The 23,889-nt window shown below is 39.9% G+C and overlaps 1 pseudogene; it reads right to left on the bottom strand.

Annotated features, from left to right (window-relative positions):
- Positions 1-5,757: 5,757 nt before the first annotated feature.
- Positions 5,758-7,346, bottom strand: LOC702357 (thyroid receptor-interacting protein 11-like; annotated as a pseudogene).
- Between the last annotated feature and the right edge of the window lie 16,543 nt (positions 7,347-23,889).

The raw sequence follows: 23,889 nt of genomic DNA, 5'->3' as shown, positions 1-23,889 counted from the left end.
AGCAGGAGGTGCTGGGAACAGGGGCCCAGGCAGAGGGCCAGGTCTCCTTCCGGTCATTTCTGGGGCATGGAAGGCCTCTTGAGGGTTTTTGCTTAAGGCTTCAAGTTGGCCTTGGCCAGAGTGCACAGTTGGTGCTTAGCGGCTATGATGGCCATGAGAGGGCTTGGGGAGGGAGTCTTTGCAAAGTCAGGGAAAGCCCTCCTCATTCTTGTGTGATTTCAGGGGAAAAGAGGAGCACTACCTGACCCCTAAATTTGCTCCCTCTGTTGACTCTGCCTTCTCACAAAGGGATTTCTTTGAAAAAATAGGGTCTGACAAAAAATAGCCATCTTCCCATCCTAACGGTGGAGTAGCGCTCCACCGCTGCCTCCTCACCCACTCCTCCAGGGAAAGGAAGACTGTTGTCTATTCATTTATCCCTGCCCTGCCAATCCATTCTCTGTTAAAGGCTGTTCTAAGTCTGAACCTCTTGAGAGTGCGAAGAGCTGGTGGGGCAGATCCAAGTGAAGAAAAGGGAGCATCGCGGAGGCCTGGGCAGGGTTCAGGAGCAAAAACCGTGACGCCCTGAGACTACCCACAGCTGGAAGACTTACCTCTCCTAGGAATGCAAGGAGATTCGGAGAGGCTGTGGCCATGAAAAGGGCTACAGGGTAAGATCCGAGGACACAGAAACTGCACTTCTCACCCTCTGGTCTTTGCCGGTGCTTCCCATGGACTGTGCCCAACAGAAAGCCAGAGGTGAGGGGAGCCCAGGAGATGCAGTCCCCAGGGCTCAGCCTTCCAAGACCAGAGAAAGAACAGAGAATGGATTGGCGGGACAGGGATAAATGAATAGACACCAGAGTCTTCCTTTCCCTGGAGGAGTGGGTGAGGAGGCAGTGGTGGAGCGCTACTTCCCCATTAGGAGTGGGAGACAGGCCAGGTGCGGTGGCTCATGCTAATAATCCCAGCACCTGGGGAGGTGGAGGCGGGCGGATTACGAGGTTAAGAGATTGAGACTGTCCTGGCCAACAGGGTGAAACCCTGTCTCTATTAAAAATACAATAATTAGCCAGGCGTGGTGGCACGTGCCTGTAGTCCCAGCTGCTCGGGAGGCTGAGGCAGGAGAATCACTTGAACCTGGGAGGCGGAGGGTGCAGTAAGCCGCGATCGCACCACTACACTCCAACCCAGCAACAGAGCGAGACTCCATCTCAAAAAATAAAAAATATAAAAATAAATAAGGAGTGGGAGACAGAGGCCAATTTTGGCGCTACTCCACAGGTACAGAAAGCCCCCTTTATCTGTGGGTTTGCTTTCCACGGTTTCACTTACATCAACCACAGTTCCAGAAATAAATGATTCATGTTTGACATATGGTCAGAAGGTCAATAGCAGTCTAACGCCACGTCACGATGCCTGTGTCATTCACCTTACTTCATCTTATCATGCAGGCATTTTATCATCTGATGTCTTCACGAGAAGGGTGAGTGCAGAACAAGAAGGTATTTTGAGGGAGAGGAGAGAGAGACACACCACATTCACACAACCCTTATTATAGTATATTTTACAATTGTTCAATTTTATTTTTAGCTATCGTGGTTAAGCTCTTAACTGGGCCTAATTTGTAAGTTAAACTTCATCATAGGTGTGTATACACAGGAAAAAACGTAGTACTGCATATATAAAGTTTGGCACCATCCACAGGAATGTATTCCCCACAAATAAGAGAGGAAAGACTGTAAATAAAAGTCAGGAGTGAATAAAAAGCCCTATCTATCTATCTATCTATCTATCTATCTATCTATCTATCTATCTATCTTTATCTCTATCGTGTATATCTGTCTACAAATTCTAGAAGAAAATCAGACGCCGTCTAGAATAGCAGCTAAGTGCAGGCTTTAGAACCAGGTCACTGAGTGCTGGCTGGGCCACTCACCAGCTGTGTGAGTTTGAGCTGTTACTTTACCTCTCTGAGGCTCCGTTCCCTCATTTTGCAGTGGTAGCAATGGTGGCTGGGAGAGTCAGATGACTGAGTATATGCAAGGTGTTTAGAACAGCTCCTGGCACGTGGTAGGCAGCTATGTCAACAATTCTTTTTTTATTTGTTTGCTAAAAAAATTTTCTTATTGTGAATGAAGACATTGTCAACTTACATATATCATTTTTATTTGGAGTATATTTTCACCTTACAGTGGTCTTGAGAAATTAAAAAATGCATTAACTTTAGCTCTATACATAACACAACTTAATATTAAGGTTGGATTGGAAATTTCCCACATTTAGATATTTCCCTGAAAATCAAAAGACAATTTATCAGTTTTACATAGAAAAATCTTAATAAGTATTTAACTTTTTAATAAGTTAAAAGATAAAGACTGGCAAATAATCATAAATGTCAGAGCATTAAAGCAGCATTTTTTCCATAGGAATATATAAAATAAATATTACCTATACTTACTCAATATTCACAAAATTAAAGATAAATTTTTGTTGATGGAAGATGTTTTAAATACTTTGATATGTGGAAAAACTTCATTATCTTTAAAAATCAGGTTCAAATGCTTTTAAGTTTGATGCATGATAGCATTTTCTAAATAATTCTCATTACTCTTCTGTCCCTGAAGACATAGCTTTTCCCCCCATCTATTGATTGGATAAGGATTTTGATAGTTTCTGTACTCTTTTTCAATTAACCATTAAGAGGTTAAAAGAAACCAAAGGCTTTATTTGGGGGAATACTGGACGTTTTAGTTGGCTAGTTGAAAAGAAGCCTTTCCTTTTTTCCTAAGGTTTTGTTTAATTTTGTTTTTTCTTCCTTTCATTTTTTAAAAATCAAGAATGACAGGAATGAAAATTCAAACAATTTGATCCAGAATTATGCTAAAATTAAATTCAACAGCTGGATGAATTTTCTACTACAGTATAGAGGTTGAAAACCATTAGGAATGTGGTGAAAAACTATGGCAGGGAAGGTGGAATTCAACCACAAATTCTGAGTGGATAGAGAAATAAACAGAAAAATTACTGTAGTTAAAATGTTGCAGTTAAATGCACTGTTAGCAATGTCCTACTGCCAACATTAGAATCATATGTTTCATCACTGTCTGGTTACTAAGATGGTTCTGTGAGCAGGTGGTTCATTTCTGACACAACTAAGTTTCAGAAAAATCGATGTGTTATATCTGGTTTAGATCAATGAACACTAAGTATGCATACCAGTCAGCTATAGTTTCAATGACACAATGGAAACATTAGGTAGTATAGCTTTAGGACAAAGTCACATACTTATTTAAATAGCAGCCATTTAATATCACGCTCTGTGATGTTTAACTATGCAATTCACCCACAACAGCTTTTAAAATTATGTTAAACTATGGGATGAGAGGGGGACACGTTGTTTCGGTCAGAGAAGGAAATACTAAAAATGTCACAAAAGGCATTTCAAATATGATGACATACTACCTAAATACCATGCATACCTTTTTCAAATTAAAAGAGAAAACTTTTTACAAATTCTATTTCTTAAAAATAAAGGACTGTGTGTGTGTGTGTTTTTAACTTAGAAACTAATGTTTCATTTGCTCCACACTGAAATGAAACTTCAATGGCAAGCGGCAAATAATGTAGAATAGTCAGTGAAAATATCTCTGCTAGGAGCGTATGAAAACCAAGGAGTACGCTGGGCACAGTGGCTCATGCTTGTAATCTCAGCACTTTGGGCGACTGAGGCAGGTGGCTCCCTTGAGGTCAGGAGTTTGAGACCAGCCTGGCCAACATGGCGAAACCCTGTCTCTACTAAAAATACAAAAATTAGCCTGTCGTGGTGGTGCACACCTGTAATCCCAGCTACTTGGGAGGCTGGGGCAGGAGAATCACTTGAACCCGGGAAGCAGAGGTTGCAGTGAGCTGGGATCATGCCATTGCACCCTAGCCTGGGCAACAAGAGGGAAATTCCGTCTCAAAAAACAAAACAAAACAAAACCGAAACCCAAAAAACCAAGGGGTAACAACTCATAGAGAAATAATAATGGGCAAAAAACCAAGAGGAGGCAGCTTGACAGTTCTAATATAGAACTTGTATGACCACTTCCTTTAAAGTATACTAAATAAAGAATGGCAATATAAATTAGTTATCCAAAGAGATAGAAGACATTCTGAAGCAGCATTCTCAGTTACTTCATTTTTCAGAAATAGAAGTTTCACCCATCAACGTCTAATTAAGAGTTCTAGTCTTCCAAATGTATTAGAAAGTACAGTTAATCACAGCAAAACTTGCAAGCAACCAAAAATAGTTCTGGCCTGAGCCAGGCCTATTTACATATTTGAATTTGTCTCATTTTCACCTTTCTTTGTTACATAAATGTTTCTATTTTAAAGGCATATAGAAATTTACAAAATTTGCAAGAAATGTCTTTTTAAAAATGTACAACTTTAACTAATAAAAATATGAATATCCAGATACAGTTAGGTTTCAAGTTAGGATTTTTTTATGATGGGTTTATAAAAAATTGAGGAAATACTCTCTTCAGTTTCAGACATCTGGGTACTAGTGCTATCAAAGGAATTTCACTGCCCTCCGTCGCTACTGTGATGAGAACAGTTAGGTCTCGGATTGCTATACCTCATATATCAGGAAGTGGCATGTTCAGTGATATTGCTAATTATACTTATGTAGATGCAGCTGTATGGTTTAACACTTATATGAAAGTTGTATGAATTTGTGTAAAGAAACATGTTTTAAGATGATGTCTTTAAATAGATATCGTAGCTGTTAAAACTAAGTGATATATCTGCACTACATATCCAACAATAAAAAGGAGAAAACTAGTGATACATCCAAAAACTTGGATGGATCTCAAGGGAGTTACGTTGAGTGAAAAAAACGCCGGTCTCAAGAGGTTACATACTGATTTCATTTATATAACATTCTTGAAATAACAAAATGACTGAGATGGAGAACAGTTAGTGATTGTCAGGGATTCAGGAAAGGGATCAGGAGGTGGCTACGATTATGAGAGGGTGACACGGGATGCTTGTGATGGAAGTGTTCTGTATCTTGACTGTGGTGGTAGTCACATGAATCTACAGCCAGGGCTGGGCACGGTGACTCATGCCTGTAATCCCAGCACTTTGGGAGGCCGAGGTTGGAGGATCACTTGAGCCTGGTAATTCAACACCAGCCTGGCAACATAGTGAGACCCCATCTCTATTTAAAACAACAACAACAAAAGAATTTACACACATGATGACATTACACAGGACCAAATACATACTTCATCTCAGGGCACCGATGACCTTCCAGGGACCATCTTGTTGGCCTATTACCACAAAGTCCTCTAAAGATGATCACTATATGCTTCAGATCAACTTTCCACACTATGCGGAGAAGCCACTACTAGTATTTTTTTATTCTTCATTAAAAAAAAAAAAAAACTCTCTTGACAAACCACAATCTCCAGCTTAAATGGGCTTGGAAATCACAGAAGGAAATAGAAAGCTAACATATAGCTACTAGTATTTTTGTCTGTCTGTATTTTTGTAAATTAAGATGAAAGATAAATCAAATGTTCCTAGCGTAAATTAAGTCAAATCAGAAGGAATAAATCAGATGATATAGCAAACACTTCCTCTTGACACCTGCAATTTCTAAAAGCATTAGGAATATTTTTATTAAATTCAGAGGAAGCATTAACTACAAATAAATACGTGACGTTTTTTTAAAGGCCACTTGGTGATAAAGTACATATCTATAGTGTTCATGGTTTCTTTAAAGTGCTAGACTGTCTCTGGCTTGAGAATCTTCTGTTGTTTCACAAGGTCTTTCAACACAGCTCCAGCGTTGTTGTCAGGTAACACTAGCAAAGGTGTGAATGTGGGCCAAATATCTGAGATGGGTTTCAAAAGAAGATGCTGGGGCCCACCAGGTCCAAGTCCAGCTGGGTTAGTAAGAGGTACACCCGCTGAGTGAGGAGCCAAAAACGGATTTACATCTCGTCTTTTACCCGACCTAGATTCTGCTGTATCTTTAAAACTTTCTGGTGCATTTGTATCTAGTTTTCTCCTTCCTGGTGAATCTAGAGGTTTCATATCATGAACAGAAAGCTTTGGTGGTGGAACAGATGAATGAGATTCTGTTTCTGGAAATTTAAGAAAAAGTTCTGAAAAAGAACTATTAAGCACAGATTGCTGATTTGGTCTCAAAGGTGTGTTGGGAACACTTTTTGATCCTCCTTCAAGCCACCCAAGTCATCCACCTGGTAACACTACCCTGATCGTCATGAAACAACTGCTCCATCTCCTCCCTTCTGACACCCAGGATGCTTCCCATCAACCGGAACATGTCAAGACGCTGATTTTTTTGGTGTGTGGAAATGACTGATGAAGAGGTTTCTCATTAGGACTTTGTCCACTTTTCCTTCTAAGCTGTTTGCTAAGTTCATCAATTTCTTTTGTACATCATCCAGCATTTCTTATCGGAACTCATTTTAAGTCCTTCAATTTGTTCTTCTTTTGGATCTGACTGTTCTGTAAGTCTTGATGCTGAATTCAATACAGCATTTGCTTCATCCAAACCTTCCTGTGATGATATCACTTTTCCTTCCGGATTTTCTGCCTTTTTCTTCCATTCAGCTATAAGCTGTTTTTGCTTTCCGAGTTCAACAGAATACATAGCTTTTTCCTCTTGCTGGAAATGCTGTAGTACCATCTGCAGGTTGGCCAGTGACAGAGCATACTGCTTTACTTGTTCCTGAGAGGCAGAAAGCAGCAGCGCAGTTTCATCCCTTTGCTTGGAGACTATATTCAATTGTTCTTGCAATGACTGTACCTACACATTGGCTTGATGACTTGCATTTTCCACTGCATTAGAGGACGAAACCGGCTTTTCCTCCAATACTGTGACTTTCTTTCTTAGTTTAGCCTATCTTCTGTGGCCAAAGCTTCATGGGTATGAGAATCTTCTGATTTTAAAAGATGATTACGCAATGTCTCTAGCTCCTGGTTTGACTGAAATTCTTGGTCACGTAAACGTTGAACCTTTCTCTGTAGGGCAGTGTTTTCCCTTTGTTTTTGTTTCAGGGCCAACATGACTTGGTCTCTCCTGTTGAAACTCAACTGTCTTCTCCTGCACGGATTTAACTGCATTTAAAAGCTGATTTAACTCCCAGTCTTGCTCTGTTCTTTTTCTTTCAGTAACTGTTCAAAAGCAAGAGTCTTCTCCTTCACTGAGTGGCTCTCAAACTCTTTTTCTCGCAGTATCTAGAAAACTTCATGTTAGTCTCTTGTAACGCTTGATATTCTGTTTCCTTTCCCCTGGAAGTTTCTACTATTTTTTCATTTTCTCCTTTTAGTTTGCCAATGTCCATCTCTAGAATTAATATTCTCTCCTTCAGGTTTGTTACTGCCTGCCTCAAAAGTTCATTTTCATTTACTTTGTTAGTGAAATGTTCATTGGAAGAAAGTAATTGATCACTTTTGGCTTTGAGGTCTTTTTCCTTAAGCAACTTTTGCAAAACATCTTGTTTCTCCTTTAGCTGCTTAATTTCTGAATTGGTTTGTTCGTGTTCTTTTCTTTCTAGCTCTGAGGTGGCAGCAATCGAATCAGACAATCTGTGATTATTTTCCTGGAGAGTTCCAATCATTGCATCTTTTTCCTGTAGTGATTTTCTTTGCTCTTCTACCTCTTGCTGAAGCAATTCAGAAGATTCACTCAACACATCAGACTTACTTGCTCTAAGAGACTCTGCTGGGAGTAAGCAATGACGCAGAAGACAGCTAAGGTGAAATAATATCAAGTTTTCCTAAAAGAAGATCCTTGGTATTGGAAAGCTGCCCAGTGCCGTGCTGAACTTGTGTGAATTCCTGCCCCAGATTTTTGAATTTGGTTTCATTCTGCTCATAACTTTGAATCGGGCCGGTTTAGTTCATTTGTAATTTAGAATTATTATTGCTGTCAACCAAAACCTGTGCCTGCAGTTGGTGAAGCTCTTCCTGAAACTGGGCTGACTCGTATTGCATATTTTGTACTGTGGTCACCACTTGCTGTTTCTACTCTTCCTTTTTTTTTTAACTTGCTGTTTTAACTTGTCACGTTCTTGTAGAAGCCCCTCAAACTGATTACAATTAACACCTCCAGCCTCATTACCAGTGCTGGATGTCTGTAAAACTGCCAGTAAAGTCTGACATTTCTGACTTAGTGTATATATTTCGATGTCTTTTTCTCGAATGATACATGATAAATTCTGAGCAGTTTCTCTAAACGTATCTTGGTCACTACTTTCAAATCTAGTGGACAATTTTTTATTTTCATCTTGCAGTTTGATGAGAGCTGCTTCTTTGGCAGCAACTATATCCATCATTTTGTGATATTCTGTTTTTAGATGGCTATTTTCCCTAGTCTTCTCATTCAAAACAGCTAATACCTATTCTCTTTCCATAGTATAGGCCTGCAGTTGCTGTTGAAGATAAATAACATCTTGAGTATAGGAAGTTGAAGAAATTCTAGCATGAAGAGCTTGTATCTCCAAATCTTTCTGCTGAATAATCTCAGTTAGTTTACCAACTTCATCTTTGGACAACTGATCAATCTGTTTAGTTGAAAATATATTCTTTTCATTTAGAAGTTTAATCTCTAGTTCTCTTTCTTTTATTCCTTTCACTGATCTTATCTAAAGCTTTCTGGACAAATGGATACTGATCATAAAGAAACTAAGGACATTTTGTCATCTAGTTTAGAAGAGCAGAAGCAATTGACACAACTTTTAAATGAGAAATTTTTATTGAAAAACTTAAAGATATATTCTTATCTTTAAGTTTTAATTTGGCAGAAAATCTGGAAGGAAAAGTGATATCATCACAGGAAGGTTTGGATGAAGCAAATGCTGCATTGAATTCGCATCAAGACTTACAGAACAGTTAGATCCAAAAGAAGAACAAATGGAAGGACTTAAAAAACAAAATGAGTTCCGATAAGAAATGCTGGATGATGTATATAATTTAAGTTATCTTTAACTTAAAGATATATGCTTATCTAAAGTTTTCTGGACAAATGAATACTGATCATAAAGAAACTAAGGACATTTTGTCATCTAGTTTAGAGATAAATCATGCTTTTCACTTCCATTTTCTATTTTAAGGCTCTGAACTTTTGTTTCTTGAAAAATATCAGAGTTACCTGTTTGAATGTCTTGTCTTTCTTCACGGAACTGGATTTTGATTTGATTGTTTTTTGCAAACTCTTAATTTCCTCATCTGTCTCTAAAAAGTGCTGGGTGTGTGTGGTGTTCATTTGCTCATGCTGGTATCTAAACTCATTCATTTCCTTCTTCTGCTCTTGTAAAGACTGAAGTAGTTGCATCTTACTCTGGTTTTGATCTTCAATTATCTTTTGATGATGTTTAATTGCCTCTTCAAGATGATCCTTGATTATGATCAGTTGAGATACCTCAGATTCTAGTTCAGTAATACTATCAAGGGTTTTAGGATCAGTCACAGGTGTGGTTCAACTCTGCTGTTCCCTGAGTCGTTCCAGTTCTTCTTGCAGACGATTATTTTCTTCTTTCATGGATCCAAGACTTCTGTCCTTTTCCCATATGGTCTGCCTTAAAATTTCATTTTTTCTTAAGGCCTGAGAATATTTATCCAATTGCTCCTGCAGCTTTGAACTTCTTTAAGTTTTTCAATAAAAATTTCTCATTTAAAAGTTGTGTTAATTGCTTCTGCTTTTCTAAACTAGATGACAAAATATCCTTAGTTTCTTTATGATCAGTATCCATTTGTCCAATATTCTGTTTGGGTTCTGCTATTTCAATGTCTTTCTTTTGATTGAGTTTAATTAAATGCTCATGTTCCAGCTGTAAGGCAGAGGTATTCAAATTACGTGCATTTGACAGTTCTTCAGTGGTTTTCTCTCATGTGTTTACTTCTTCCAACAGCCTCTTTACAGCCCGACACAATTCTGCTTCTTTCCCTCCTTTTTCCATTTTTGGAGTCTCCACATTGGTGATTTTTTCCCAGAGAAAGCTGATTGTTAGTAGCAATAGATTCTTCCCAAGTGATGCCTCACATCTTCACATGCTGAAACTAACTTTTCATTTTCCATTTTGACATCAAAAACAACTGTCTTTAAATTTTCATTGAGCTGTTCTAATTCTGAAAGACTTTGCTTTAAGTTTCTGACTTTGGCTTCTCTTTCTTTAAGTAAGTTGTCCTTAAAATTACTACTAGAGTCTTGATTTAGAGACTGAGTTAACTCATTCCTGACTCTAGGAAGCTCCTCCTCATTTTATCTAATATGCTCCTTAAGTTCCAAATTCTCCTGGATGCTTACAATTTTTTTGTGTGTGTGATTTATTTAGCTTATCTACTAAAACTTCTACTTTGTCCTCAAGTTTCTGGTTGGTTAAATGTAAATCATTTAGGGCCACTTCACTTTGAATTAACTTTTCTTTCTGTACATCCAACTCTTTAGGAATGTCCATTTTATCATCTTCAAGTTGACGAACTCTCTTTTTTTCATCATTTAGATCTTGTTTCAGTTTACTGATGGTGCTATCTCCTTCATTTTGTTGTTTTGATAGCTGATTTTTTATCAAAATCATGTGCTTTGTAGTTTCTTGATTTTCTCTGTCCAATTCTTCTATCTCAGCTATCAGTATTTCCTTTTCACTAATACTCTAATTGAGTTCTTGTTCCTTTGCCTCCAAATTAAGTCTTAAGTCATTTAATTCTGAATGCAAACTTATGCCTCTTGTAGCTGTACTTTTAATTACTTCATATTCATTGTTGGATTTTAAAAGTGATATCTGAAGTTCTTCCTTTTCTTGACTCAGTAATGACTTCTCTTTTTCTAAAACTTTGATATACATTTTAAGTTTCAGATTGTCTTCAGCAAGACTGTTATCCTGGTTTAAACTACTCAATCTCATTATTTCATTTTTGGCATCAGACAGTGCTTGTTGTACTCTGAACACTTCTTCCACTGAGGCACACTGTGCAAGAATTCTTTACTTTTCTATCACAGTATCACTTTGCTTCATAGCATAAGACTGCAATTTACTACACTCCAATTTCAAGTTTTCACATTCTTCCATTATTTATCTCTTTTCCACATTTAGCTGTTCTTATTCTCTCCTCAAAATAACTCTACCATTTTCTGCAGAAGATAATTTTTTATTTGTATCTTTTATTTTATCCTCAAGCTCCTCAATTTTTTTTTGGTGGACTTCACTTTTTCTGTTTGTAGAGGTTGGATAGTTTTTGCATCTCATAGATTTTAGAGTGATCAATTTCTGTAACTCCAGAGCCACCTTGTTGTAACAGATTTTTGAGTTCTTCAATTCGTTCTTCATAGTCACTTAATTCTTCTCGATGTCGTCGACTTATTTCTGTTGGTGTGCTTTGTGCAGTACTGATATTTCATGTTGATGGTCATCAATTTCCTGACTTCGGTTCTGTTTCAGTTCCTTAATGATATTTCATAGTTTGCATGTTTCACTTTGGGCAGAGCTATGTGTTCTTTGTGCTTTCAAAGTCTAAGCAATATGCCTCCAATAGCCAACTTCAGACTAAAGCCTTGAAACTTCATTTGAGAGTCGGTTTATTTCTCGTTGGAACAAAATTATATCAACAAAGTCCACGTCATCGTCATGGAAAGCTGAAGAATGATAACTAATCACATAAAAGAATGAAGCTGCAGTGGTTGCTGGTACATCGCCAACTCCCGAAGGTACTGACTGAGTAGATGACGGCAGTTTCAGCAACTGATCCCGGAGCACAATCTGTCTGGCTTTAAGATGGCTGATTTCTACCTCTTTTTGTTGAAGTTGATTTCTGCAACTTGTAGAATTCTGGTTTAATTTGAAGCTCTGATGCTTCATATTTCACTTCCAGATCAGTAAAAAGTTTCTTACGCCTTTCATTCTCTTGATCTCAAGATTGAATGAATGGCTTCAATTTCCTTTGTCCTAGAATCAGGTAATTCTACTTCCACTTCCTCCCAGTCCTCCATCAGCATAACCTTTGTAAAGTTTGAAATCTGGCCAGTGAGGGAAGCCAGGCTGTCCTCGACTTGACCCAGAGACTGGCCCCAGCCGAGCCGAGGCTCCCAAGCCAGGACGACATCGCGGTGACTTTAGTGAACGACCTGGCCCGCTCGGAAAAGAAAGGCTTAGTGCTGTCGGACGATCTGACCAAATATCCTTGAACGCCTGCCTTCGTGAGACTAGTCCAAAACACTCAGGATTCGATAACACAAGGCGGGGTTCCTAGGCAACGCCGGCTCCGAGTTCTGCTTAGAACCGCAGAGGCCTGGCCTGAGACTTGACCAGGTGCCTACCTCTAGTGACACAGTCACCCATGCAGGGTTTCTGCTCATTCCCACGAATTCCCGCTGTCCAGATTGGGTCACTTCTTCCTCTGCTCTAGTGCGTTTCCCCAGTTCCGTGAGCAATGCCTGCCAACTCGACACCGGCCGCCATGACACTCGCCAACAATTCTTCCTTTTTTTTAAATTTTACTTTAAGTTCTGGGATACACGTGCAGAACATGCAGGCTTGTTACATAGGTTTGCATGTGCCATGGTGGTTTGCTGCACCCATCAGCTTGTCATCTATGTTTTCAGCCCAGCATACATTAGGTATTTGTCCTAATGCTCTCCCTCCCCTTCCCCTAACTCCCCAACAGGCCCTGGTGTGTGATGATCCCCTCCCTGTGTCCATGTGTTCTCATTGTTCAACTTCCACTTATGAGTCAGGACATGCGCTGTTTGGTTTTCTGTTCCTGTGTTAATTTGCTGAGAATGATGGTTTCCAGCTTCATTCATGTCCCTGAAAGGACATAAACTCATCCTTTTTTTATGGCTGCATGGTATTCCATGGTGTATATGTGTCACATTTTCTTTATCCAGTCTATCATTGATGGGCATTTGGGTTGGTTCCAAGTCTTTGCTATTGTGAACAGTGCTGCAGTATGTGTACATGTGTCTTTATAGTGAAATGATTTATAATCCTTTGGGTATATGCCCAGTAATGGGATTGCTGGTTCAAATGGTATTTCTGGTTCTAGATCCTTGAGGAATCACCACACTGTCCTCCACAATGATTGAACTAATTTACACTCCCACCAACAGTGTAAAAGAATTCCTATTTCTCCGTACCCTCTCCAGCATCTGTTGTTTCCTGACTTTTTAATGATCACCATTCTCACTGACTGAGATGGTATCTCATTTTGGGTTTGATTTACATTTCTCTAATGACCAGCAATGATGAGCATTTTTTTATATTTTTGTTGGCCACATAAATGTCTTTTTTTGAGAAGTGTTTGTTCATATCCTTCCTCCACCTTTTGATGGCGTTGTTGTTTTCTTGTAAATTTGTTTATGTTTCTTATAGATTCTGGATATTAGAACTTTGTCAGATGGATAGATTGCAAAAATGTTCTCCCATTCTATAGGTTGCCTATTCACTCTGTTGATAGTTTCTCTTGCTGTGTAGAAGCTCTTTAGTTTGATTAGATCCCATTTGTCAATTTTGGCTTTTGTTGCAATTGCTTTTGGTGTTTCAGTCATGAAGTGTTTGCCCATGCCTATGTCCTGAATGATATTGCCTAGCTTTTCTTCTAGAGTTTTTATGGTTTTAGGTTTTACGTTTAAGTCTTTAATCCATCTTGAGTTATTTTTTGTATAAGGTGTAAGGAAGGGGTTCAGTTTCTGTTTTCTGCATATGGCTAGCCAGTTTTCCCAATACCATTTATTAAATAGGGAATCCTTTCCCCATTGCTTGTTTTTGTCAGGTTTGTCAAAGATCAGATTGTTGTAGATCTGTGGTGTTATTTCTGAGGCCTCTATTCTGTTTCATTGGTCTATATATCTGTTTTGATACCAGTCCCATGCTGTTTTGGTTACTGTAGCTTTGTAGTATAGTTTGAAGTCAGGTAGCGTGATGCCTTGAGCTTTGTTCTTTTTGCCTAGAATTGTCTTGGCTATATGGGCTCTTTTTTGGTTTTGTATGAAATTTAAAGTAGTTTTTTTCTAATTCTGTGAAGAAAGTAAACAGTAGCTTGATGGGAATAGCATTGAATCTATAAATTACTTTGGTTAGTATGACCATTTTCATGATATTAATTCCTCCTGTCCATGAGCATAACTTTTTTTTTTTTCCATTTGTTTGTGTCCTCTCTTATTTCTTTGAGCAGTGGTTCATAGTTCTTCTTGAAGAGGTCATTCATGTCCCTTGTAAATTATATTCCTAGGTATTTTATTCTCTTTGTAGCAATTGTGAATGGGAGTTCACTCATGATTTGGCTCTCTGTTTGTCTTATTATTGGTGTATAGGAATGTTTTTGATTTTTCCACATTGATTTTGTATCCTGAGACGGCTGAAGTTGCTTCTCAGCTTAAGGAGTTTTGGGGCTGAGATGATGGGGTTTTCTAAATATACAATCATGTCATCTGCAAACAGAGACAATTTCACTTCTTTTCTTCCTATTTGAATATGGTTTATTTCTTTCTCTTGCCTGATTGCCCTGGCCAGAACTTCCAATACTATGTTGAATAGGAGTGGTGAGAGAGGACATCCTTGTCTTGTGCCGGTTTTCAAAAGGAATACTTCCAGCTTTTGCTAATTCAGTGTGATATTGGCTATGATTTTGCTATAAATATCTCTTATTATTTGAGATATGTTCCATCAACACCTAGTTTATTGAGAGTTTTTAGCATGAAGGGGTGTTGAATTTTATTGAAGGCGTTTTCTGGATCTATTGAGATAATCCTGTGGTTTTTGTCATTGGTTCCGTTTATGTGATGGATTACATTTGTTGATTTGCATATGTTGAACCAGGCTTGCATCCCAGGGATGAAGCCAACTTGATCATGGTGGATAAGCTTTTTGATGTGCTACTGGATTCGGTTTACCAGTATTTTATTGAGGATTTTCGCATTGGTGTTCATCAGGGATATTGGCCTGAAATTTTCTTTTTTTGTTGTGTCTCTGCCAGATTTTGGTATCAGGATGATGCCGGCCTCATAAAATGAGTTAGGGAGGAGTTCCTGTTTTTCTGTTGCTTAGAATAGTTTCAAAAGGAATGGTACCAGCTCCTCTTTGTAACTCTGGTAGAATTCAGCTGTGAATCTGTCTGGTCCTGGGCTTTTTTTGGTTTGTAGGATATTAATTACTGCCTCAATTTCAGAACTTATGATCAGTCTATTCAGGGATTTGACTTCTTCCTGATTTAGTCTTGGGAGGGCATATGTGTCCAGGAATTTATCCATTTCTTCTAGATTTTCTAGTTTATTTGTGTAGAGGTGTTTATAGTATTCTCTGATGGTAGTTCGTATTTCTGTGGGATCAGTGGTGATATACCCTTTATCATTTTCTATTGTCTCTATTTGATTCTTCTCTCTTTGCTTGTTTATTAGTCTGGCTAGTGATCTATTTTGTTAATCTTTTCAAACAAACAGCTCCTGGATTCATTGATTTTTTGAGGGGGTTTTCATGTCTCTATCTCCTTCAGTTTTGCTCTGATATTAGTTCTTTCTTGTCTTCTGCTAGCTTTTGAATTTGTTTGCTCTTGCTTCTCCTGTTCTTTTAATTGTGATGTTAGGGTGCCAGTTTTAGATCTTTCCTACTTTCTGATGTGAGCATTTAGTGCATAAATTTCTCTCTTAACACTGCTTTAGCTGTGTCCTAGAGATTCTGGTATGTTGTCTCTTTGTTCTCATTGGTTTCAAAGAACTTCTTTATTTCTGCCTTAATTGCATTATTTACCCAGTAGTCATTCAGGAGCAGGTTGCTCATTTTTCATGTAGTTGCGCAGTTTTGAGTGACTTTCTTAATCTAGAGTTCTAATTTGATTGCACTGTGGTCTGAGAGACTGTTTGTTATGATATCTGTTCTTTTACATTTGCTGAGGAGTATTTTATTTCCAATTATGTGGTCAATTTTAGAATAAGTGCTATGTGGTGCTGAGAAGAATGTATATTCTGTTGATTTGGGGTGGAGAGTTCTGTAGATGTCTGTTAGGTCTGCTTGGTCCAGAGCTGAGTTCAATCTTGAATGTCCTTGTTTATTTTCTGTCTCATTGATCTGTCTAACATTGACAGTGGGGTGTTGAAGTCTCCCACTATTGTTGCATGGGAGTCTAAGTCTCTTTGTAGGTCTCTAAGAACTTGTTTTATGAATCTATGTGCTCCTGCATTGGGAGCATATTTAGGATAGTTAGTTCTTCTTGTTGCATTTATGCCTTTACTGTTATGTAATGCACTTCTTTGTCTCTTTTGATCTTTGTTGGTTTAAAGTCTGTTTTATCAGAGAATAGGATTGCAACCCCTGCTTTTTTTTTTTTTTTTGGTTCCTATTTGCTTGGTAAATATTCCTCCATCCCTTTATTTTGAGCCTATGTATGTCTTTGCATGTGAGTTGGGTCTCCTTAATACAGTACACCAATGGGGCTTGACTCTTGATCCAGCTTGCCAGCCTGTGTCTTTTAATTGGGGCATTTAGCCTATTTACATTTAAAGTTAATATTATTATGTGTGAATTTGATCCTGTCATCATGATGCTAGCTGGTTATTTTGCACATTAGTTGATGTAATTTCTTCATAATGTCATTGGTCTTTATATTTTGGTGTGTTTTTGCAGTTGCTGGTACTGATTTTTCCTTTCCATATTTAGTGCTTCCTTCATGAGCTCTTGTAAGGCAGGCCTGGTGGTGACAAAATCCTTCAAAATTTGCATTTCTGTAGAGGATTTTATTTCTCCTTGTCTTATGAACCTTAGTTTGACTGGATATGAAATTCTGTGTTGAAAATTCTTTTATTTAAGAATGTTGAATATTGGCCACACTCTCTTCTGGCTTGTAGGGTTTCTGCAGCGAGATCCACTGTTAGTCTGATGGGCTTCCCTTTGTAGGTAACCTGACCTTTCTCTCTGGCTGCCGTTAACATTTTTTTCCTTCATTTCAACCTTGGAGAATCTGACAATTATGTGTCTTGGGGTTGCTCTTCTCGAGGAGTATCTTAGTTGTGTTCTCTGTATTTCCTGAATTTAAATGTTGGCCTGTCTTGCTAGGTTGGAAAGGTTCTCCTGGATAATATCCTGAAGAGTGTTTTCCAACTTGGTTCCATTTTCCCTGTCACTTTCAAGTACACCAATCAATCATAGGTTTGGTCTTTTCACGTAGTCCCATATTTCTTGGAGGCTTTGTTAGTTTCTTTTCATTCTTTTTTCTCTAATCTTGTTTTTACACCTTATTTCATTAAGTTGATCTTCAATCTCTAATATCCTTTCTTCCACTTGATCGATTTGGCTATTGATACTTGTGTATGTTTCACAAAGTTGTTGTGCTGTGTTTTTCGGCTCTATCAGGTCATTTATGTTCTTCTCTAAACTGGTTATTCTAGTTAGCAGCTCCTGTAACCTTTTATCAAGGTTCTTAGTTTCCTTCCATTGGGTTAGAACTGCTCCTTTAGCTCAGAGGAGTTTGTTTTTACCCACCTTCTGAAGCCTACTTCTGTCAATTCGTCAAACTCATTCTTCTTCCAGTTTTGTGCCCTTGCTGGAGAGGAGTTGTGATCATTTGGAGGGGAAGAGGCTTTCTGCTTTTTGAAATTTTCAGCATTTTTGGGCTGGTTTTCCCCCATCTTCGTGGATTTATATACCTTTGATCTTTGATGATGACCTTTGGATGGGGTTTTTGTGTGGGGGTACTTTTTGTTGATGTTGGTGTTACTGCTTTCTGTTTGTTAGTTTTTCTTCTAACAGTCAGGCCCCTCTTCTGCAGGTCTGGTGGAATTTGCTGGAGGTCCACTCCAGACCCTGTTTACCTGGGTACCACCCGCAGAGGCTTCAGAACAGCAAAGATTGTTGTCTGCTCCTTCCTCTGGTAGCTTCATCCTAGAGGAGGCACCCACCTGATGCCAGCTGGAGCTCTCCTGTATGAGGGTCTGTTGACCCCTGCTGGGAGGTGTCACCCAGCCAGGAGGCACGGGAGACAGGGACCCACTTGAGGAGGATTCCACTTATATACCTTAGCAGAGCTTGAGCACTGTGCTGGGAGATCCACTGCTTTCTTCAGAGCAGGCAGGCAGGGACATTTACGTCCGCTGAAACTGTGCCCATGCCTACAGCTGCCTCCCCCCAGGTACTCTGTCCCAGGCAGATGGGAGTTTTATCTGTAAGCCCCTGACTGGGGCTGCTGCTTTCTTTCAGAGATGCCCTGCCCAGAGAGGAGGAATCTAGAGAGGTAGTCTGGCCACAGCCACTTTGCCACGCTGTGGTGAGTTCCCAACAATTCATTTTTATGAAGAACTAGCAAATAGTTGGGTAACACTTCCTAGCTAAAAAAAAAAAATTTGCTATTCACCAGGTTATGGGGGTGGGTCTCGGGTCTGCTTGCCCCAGGTTAGATTCAGATTCTCAGTCAGATACCCAGGGGTGACCCTCTAGGGGATCTTTCTGGGGACTTTCTCTTCCAGTTCATTCCTTTGAAAATGGGAGGGAGTGATTCTCACTGGGGTACTAAGAATTTATCACCTCCTGGCGGGTAAGAAGGAGATATTTACTTAGCCCAGACCCAAAAAGGAAAGAAAAGGGAAGGGAAAGAAGAAAGAGGGGTAGGAACTGCAGCAAAAGGCACCAAAGGGGATATGTGGGACCCAAAGACAAGTCCCACGGGGGCAAGTGGATACTGGGTTTCCCCTCCCACTCCCTTCTGCAGGTCTTCTCCACCTGAACTGCAGTGTGACTTAGTGGGGTCAGCCAGGCCTGCCTCAAATCCCTTTCTGCCCCTTCTGAGGTGGCCCCTGGGGCAAGCCATGAAAAAAGCCTCAGTTTTCTTACCTGTAAAATAAAGACAATAACCCCCTCATTTTTCTTGTAGGGAGGTTAAATCCAATAAGGCATCTGTGGTGCTTGCTAGAGTGCCTGGAACAAAACGTGAAAGCAAAATTTGATCAGGAAAAATAAAACCAAGGGCCTTGAACAGACATTTCTCCAAAGAAGATACAAGTGGCCGATAAGCACATGGAAATATAATCAATATTATTAATCATCAGGGAGATGCAAATTATAACCTAAAGGAGATACACACACCAACACATGCACCCATTATTATTTTTAAAAAAGAAAACACAACATAACAAGTGTTGGTGAAGATGTGGAGACATTGGAACCCTTGTGCACTGTTGGTGGGAATGTAAAATGGCACAGCCACTGTGGAAGACAGTATGGCACCTCCTCAAAATATGAAACATAGAACCACCATGTGATCCAGCAATTCCACTTCTGAGTGTATACCCGAGAGAAATGAAAGCAGGAACTTGGAGAGAGATTTGCACACCCATGTTCGGAGTAGCATTACTCACAGCAGTCACCATGTGAAAGCAACTCAAGTATCCACTGAAGGATGAATGGGTAAACAAAAGGGATATATCCAACAAAGGAATATTATCCAGTCTTAAAGTGGGAGGGAATTCTTACCAATTCTATAGCATGGATGAAACCTGAAGACATTATGCTCAGTGAAATAATCCAGATACAAAAGGACAAATATTGTATGATTCCACTTATATACCTGTTAAAGCAAACTAAGTATGGCCTGAGAAGGACTCCATACTTTCCATATATTTGAGTCCTTGTGATGAACCGTAACCTAGCTTAATAGGCAGACAAAATTGAAAACCTAACTTAGTAGTATGCAACTGTAACACTAGTGAAGTCTTGGCCAATCCCAGTGGCTACACTTCAACCATTCAAACACTGCTGTAAGCCACTTACACTGCTGTAAGTGTTCAAACTATGTTTAAATAAGGCATATACTGAGTTGTAACCAATCCAGTCGTCCTGTACCTCACTTCTAATTTCTGTACATCATTTCCCTTTTTTTTTTTTTTTGTCTATAAATCTTTTTCCACCAGGTGGCTGTGTCGGAGTCTCTGTGAATCTGCTGTGATTCTGGGGACTGCCCAATTCTTGAATTGTTCATTGCTCAATTAAACTCCTTTAAATTTAATTCAGCTGAAGTTTCTATTTTATTATGCCTGAGAGCAGTCAAATCTACAGAGACAGAAAATCTCTACAGTAGTTTCCAAGGGCTGGGGGAAGGGGACATAGAAAAATAGTTGTTAATGGACATGGAGTTTCAGTTGTGGAAGATGAAGAAGTTGTCGAGGTGGATAGTGGTGATGATTGCATAATAATGGGGATGTGCTTGATGCCACTGAACTGTACACTAAAAAATGGTTAAAATAGCAAATGTTATAAGATTTGACATCAAACAAGTAAAAGCAAATAAAACCAAGGAAGTTATCATAGCAATGTTATTAACAATAATTACTATTATTTTTCTGAAAGCAGATCCTGTTTATTTTCTTAACACACTTTTCTTCCCTGAGCCTAGCACGGTGCCAGGGTCTCAATACACAAAAGCTTAAACCAAAATGAAATACACAAACTGAAGAAGCAAAAATCCATGGTAGTTATAAGGATCTTCTCCCCTTCCTCTTCTTTGTCATCCTTCTTCATGCCCTTCCTCTTCCAGCGGGCAGGTCCTATGTCCTTTCACTGTTTTATTTTCAGGACCTATCACTGTGCCAGTTCACTAGATTTTTCTTCAATGAATACCTTACAAAAGGCTATTCCTGAGAAAGGCTTGTCTCCTAGTTACAACAGAGAAATGCACCTTGAGGCTATTGACTTGGGCTATATAAATACAGCAGGGTGGCCGGGCGCGGTGGCTCAAGCCTGTAATCCCAGTACTTTGGGAGGCCAAGGCGGGTGGATCACGAAGTCAGGAGATCGAGACCATCCTGGCTAACATGGTGAAACCCCGTCTCTACTAAAAATACAAAAAACTAGCCGGGCGTGGTGGCGGGCGCCTGTAGTCCCAGCTACTCGGAGGCTGAGGCAGGAGAATGGCGTGAACCCGGGAGGCGGAGCTTGCAGTGAGCCGAGATCGCGCCACTGCACTCCAGCCTGGGTGACACAGCGAGACTCCGTCTCAAAAAAAATAAATAAATAAAAATAAAAAATAAATAAATAAATAAATAAATAAATACAGCAGGGCATGAAGAAGCCAATAAAAAAGATGCTCCTCTTTCCTGGAGAGATCAGAAGCTACCCTTGGTTTTTTGAGACAGAGCTCATTAGGTGGAAATGAAAAGCTTTGCCGGGGCAGAGGAGTAAAGATTTGGCGAGAGAACTGGAAGGTTCTCATCCTTTTCAAGAAATTTGGAGTCCTTAATCACTAACCACACATGTGTTCTCTTCAAGAGTCATGTCACTATTTCTAAAAGAACTGGCTTCATTCCCTTTGAATACATGAGATTCTTTCCCAGCACTTTGTCTTCTTCTTCTCCTCCTCCTTCTCCTCCTCCTCCTCCTCCTCCTCCTCCTCCTCCTCTTCCTCCTCCTTCTTCTTCTTCCTTTTTTTTTTGTTGACAGAGTCTCTATTGCCCAGGCTGGAGTGCAGTGGTGTGATCTTGGCTCACTGCAACCTCTGCCTCCTGAGTTCAAGTGATTCTCCTGCCTCACCCTCCCGAATAGCTGGGATTACAGGTGCTCGCCACCATGCCCAGCTAGTTTTTGAATTTTTAGTAGAGACGAGGTTTCGCCATGTTGGCCAGGGTGGCCTTGAACTCCTCACCTCAAGTGATGCGCCCTCCTCAGCCTCCCAAAGTGCTAGGATTACAGGCATGAGCCACCACGCCTGGGTATCATTGAACATTTCCTTGAAAGGTTCTAATTCTGAGATACACAATAGTCACTTCCTGGTAGAGTAAAGTTTATCTCAGGGATTAAGAGCTGGTATGTTAAAACCCTTGAAGACTGGAACGAGGGGTCTGTTGGCCTGTCTGGCTTATTTTTATCCAGTATTTGAACCATCCATAGTCCTTTCTCATTTTGCAGACCATGTGACTAGTCTTTGGAGTGACAGGAAAAGGGAAGAGGCAGAACTGGGGTCTTTGGCTTAATTGACAAGGACAGCATGTGGGCTGGTTGCTGTCTCACTTCTTCATCCTTAGGAGAGTCTGTGCACAGTCACTGTAACTCTCACCACCATCCTTGGACAAACCCAGGTTGCCATTTTATTAGTTAGCTTTTGCTGGGTAACAAACAGTTCCAAAACTTAGTAGCTTATAACAATAGCAATTTGTTTAGCTCATGAGACTCTGTTTTCACTGGCTGTTTCTCATTATCTGGGCCAGGTGGGACTTATGTCTTCTGGGTTCATGTGTCTGCAGTCAGTTGCAAGATAACCCAAGGCCAGGCTGGTCTAGGATGGCCTCAGCTACGCTGGCTTATCTCTGCTTCATATGGTCTCCCATTCTCCAGTGGGCTGGCCTAGCCCAGGCTTATTCCTGTGGTACTACCTAGGGCCTCAAGGGAGTGAGCAGAAGTGGGTAAGGACTCTTGAGGTCCAAGTTTGGAACTGGCTGGACATCATTTCCACTTCATTTTATTGGTCAAAGCAAGTCACAAAACCAGCCTAGATTCAAGGAGTGGGGTAATTGATTCATGGAGGGGAATTATTGCAGCGCATTTTTGTTTGCAGTCTCCCATTCTAACTTTACAAGTTTGCGGTCATCTGGAACAGCATGTGGATTGAAGAAATAATGGAGTCGCACTTAGCACAGTGCTTGCCATTAGTCATGCTCGGGTAATGTTGAGTGAATAAAGAAAACTATCTTCTTAGGCTGAAGAGATAAAGTAAGAACAAGATGCATTTCATGTCCTCAAGAATCTCAGAGCCAACTGGGCATTGTGTCTGATGCCTATAATCTCAGCAGTTTGGGAGGCCAAGGCAAGAGGATCACTTGAAGTCAGGAGTTCGAGACCTGGGCAACAAAGTGAGACCCCCATCTCTACAAAAAGTAAAACAAAAAGTAGCCAGACACAGTGCTGTGCCCCCTCTAGTCTCAGCTATTTGGGAGGCTGAGGTGGAAAGATTGCTTGAGGCAGGAGTTTGAGGCTACAGTGAGCTATAATGATGCCCTGGCCTCCAGCATGTGTGACAGAGCTAGACCCTATCTCTTAAAAAAAAACAAAAAACAAAAAAAACAATGAAGTCTCAGAGCCAAAAGGAGAAGACAGACTCGTAAACAGATTACTCTGTAACAGTCGTCAGTGCTGTGATAGGAGTTTGTATGGTGCTTTGCAGACACCAATAAGAGAAGGACTCCACTCATCCAGCCTGGGAGACAATATGCAGGGGAGCTAGAGGCAGTAAAGCATAGTGTTCGGGTCCTGGTTTCCTACCATGTTGCCCACGTTGGAATCTGGCTCTGATACTAATTATGTGACCTGGGTCAAGTCCCTTGACTTCTCTGTGCCTCAGTTCATTCATCTTTGATTTGTGGATCTTAAAAATAGTAGTGTCTACCTTATAGTGTTTACATGAATTTGATTAATTAATTATTACTATTATGATTGAGACATGGTCTCACTCTGTTGTCCAGGCTGGAGTGCAGTGGCACAATCATAGCTCACTGTAGCCTCAAACACCTGGGCTCAAGGGATCTTCCCTCCTCAGCCTCCTGAGTAGCTGGGACTACAGGCATGTGCCACTATGCCTGGCTAATTTTTTTTTTAGAGGTCTTGCTATGTTGGCCAGGCTGATCTTGAACTCCTGACTTCAAGCAGTTCTCCTGCCTCAGCCTCCCGAAGCACTGAGATTACAGACATAAGCCACCATGCCCAGGCTGCATGAGTTTTAAATTGATAAATATTTGAAAAACACTTATGACAGTGACTAACACATAGTAAGCATTACACGAGTGTTAGTTATTATTATTATTTTTTAATTACTATTGTTCAGGAATGAGTAGATGTTAGCCAGATAGAGCCTGACAGAGGTTAGTGCGTTCTAAGTATCGGGGGTTTGGTGAAACGTTAGTCAGTTCTCTTCTCCTTCATA

The sequence above is a fragment of the Macaca mulatta genome, chromosome 11 (genome assembly GCF_049350105.2).
Source record: "Macaca mulatta isolate MMU2019108-1 chromosome 11, T2T-MMU8v2.0, whole genome shotgun sequence".
Lineage (NCBI taxonomy): Eukaryota > Metazoa > Chordata > Mammalia > Primates > Cercopithecidae > Macaca > Macaca mulatta.
The sequence above is the reverse complement of the archived record's forward strand: the minus strand, read 5'-3'. Positions and strand labels throughout refer to the sequence as shown.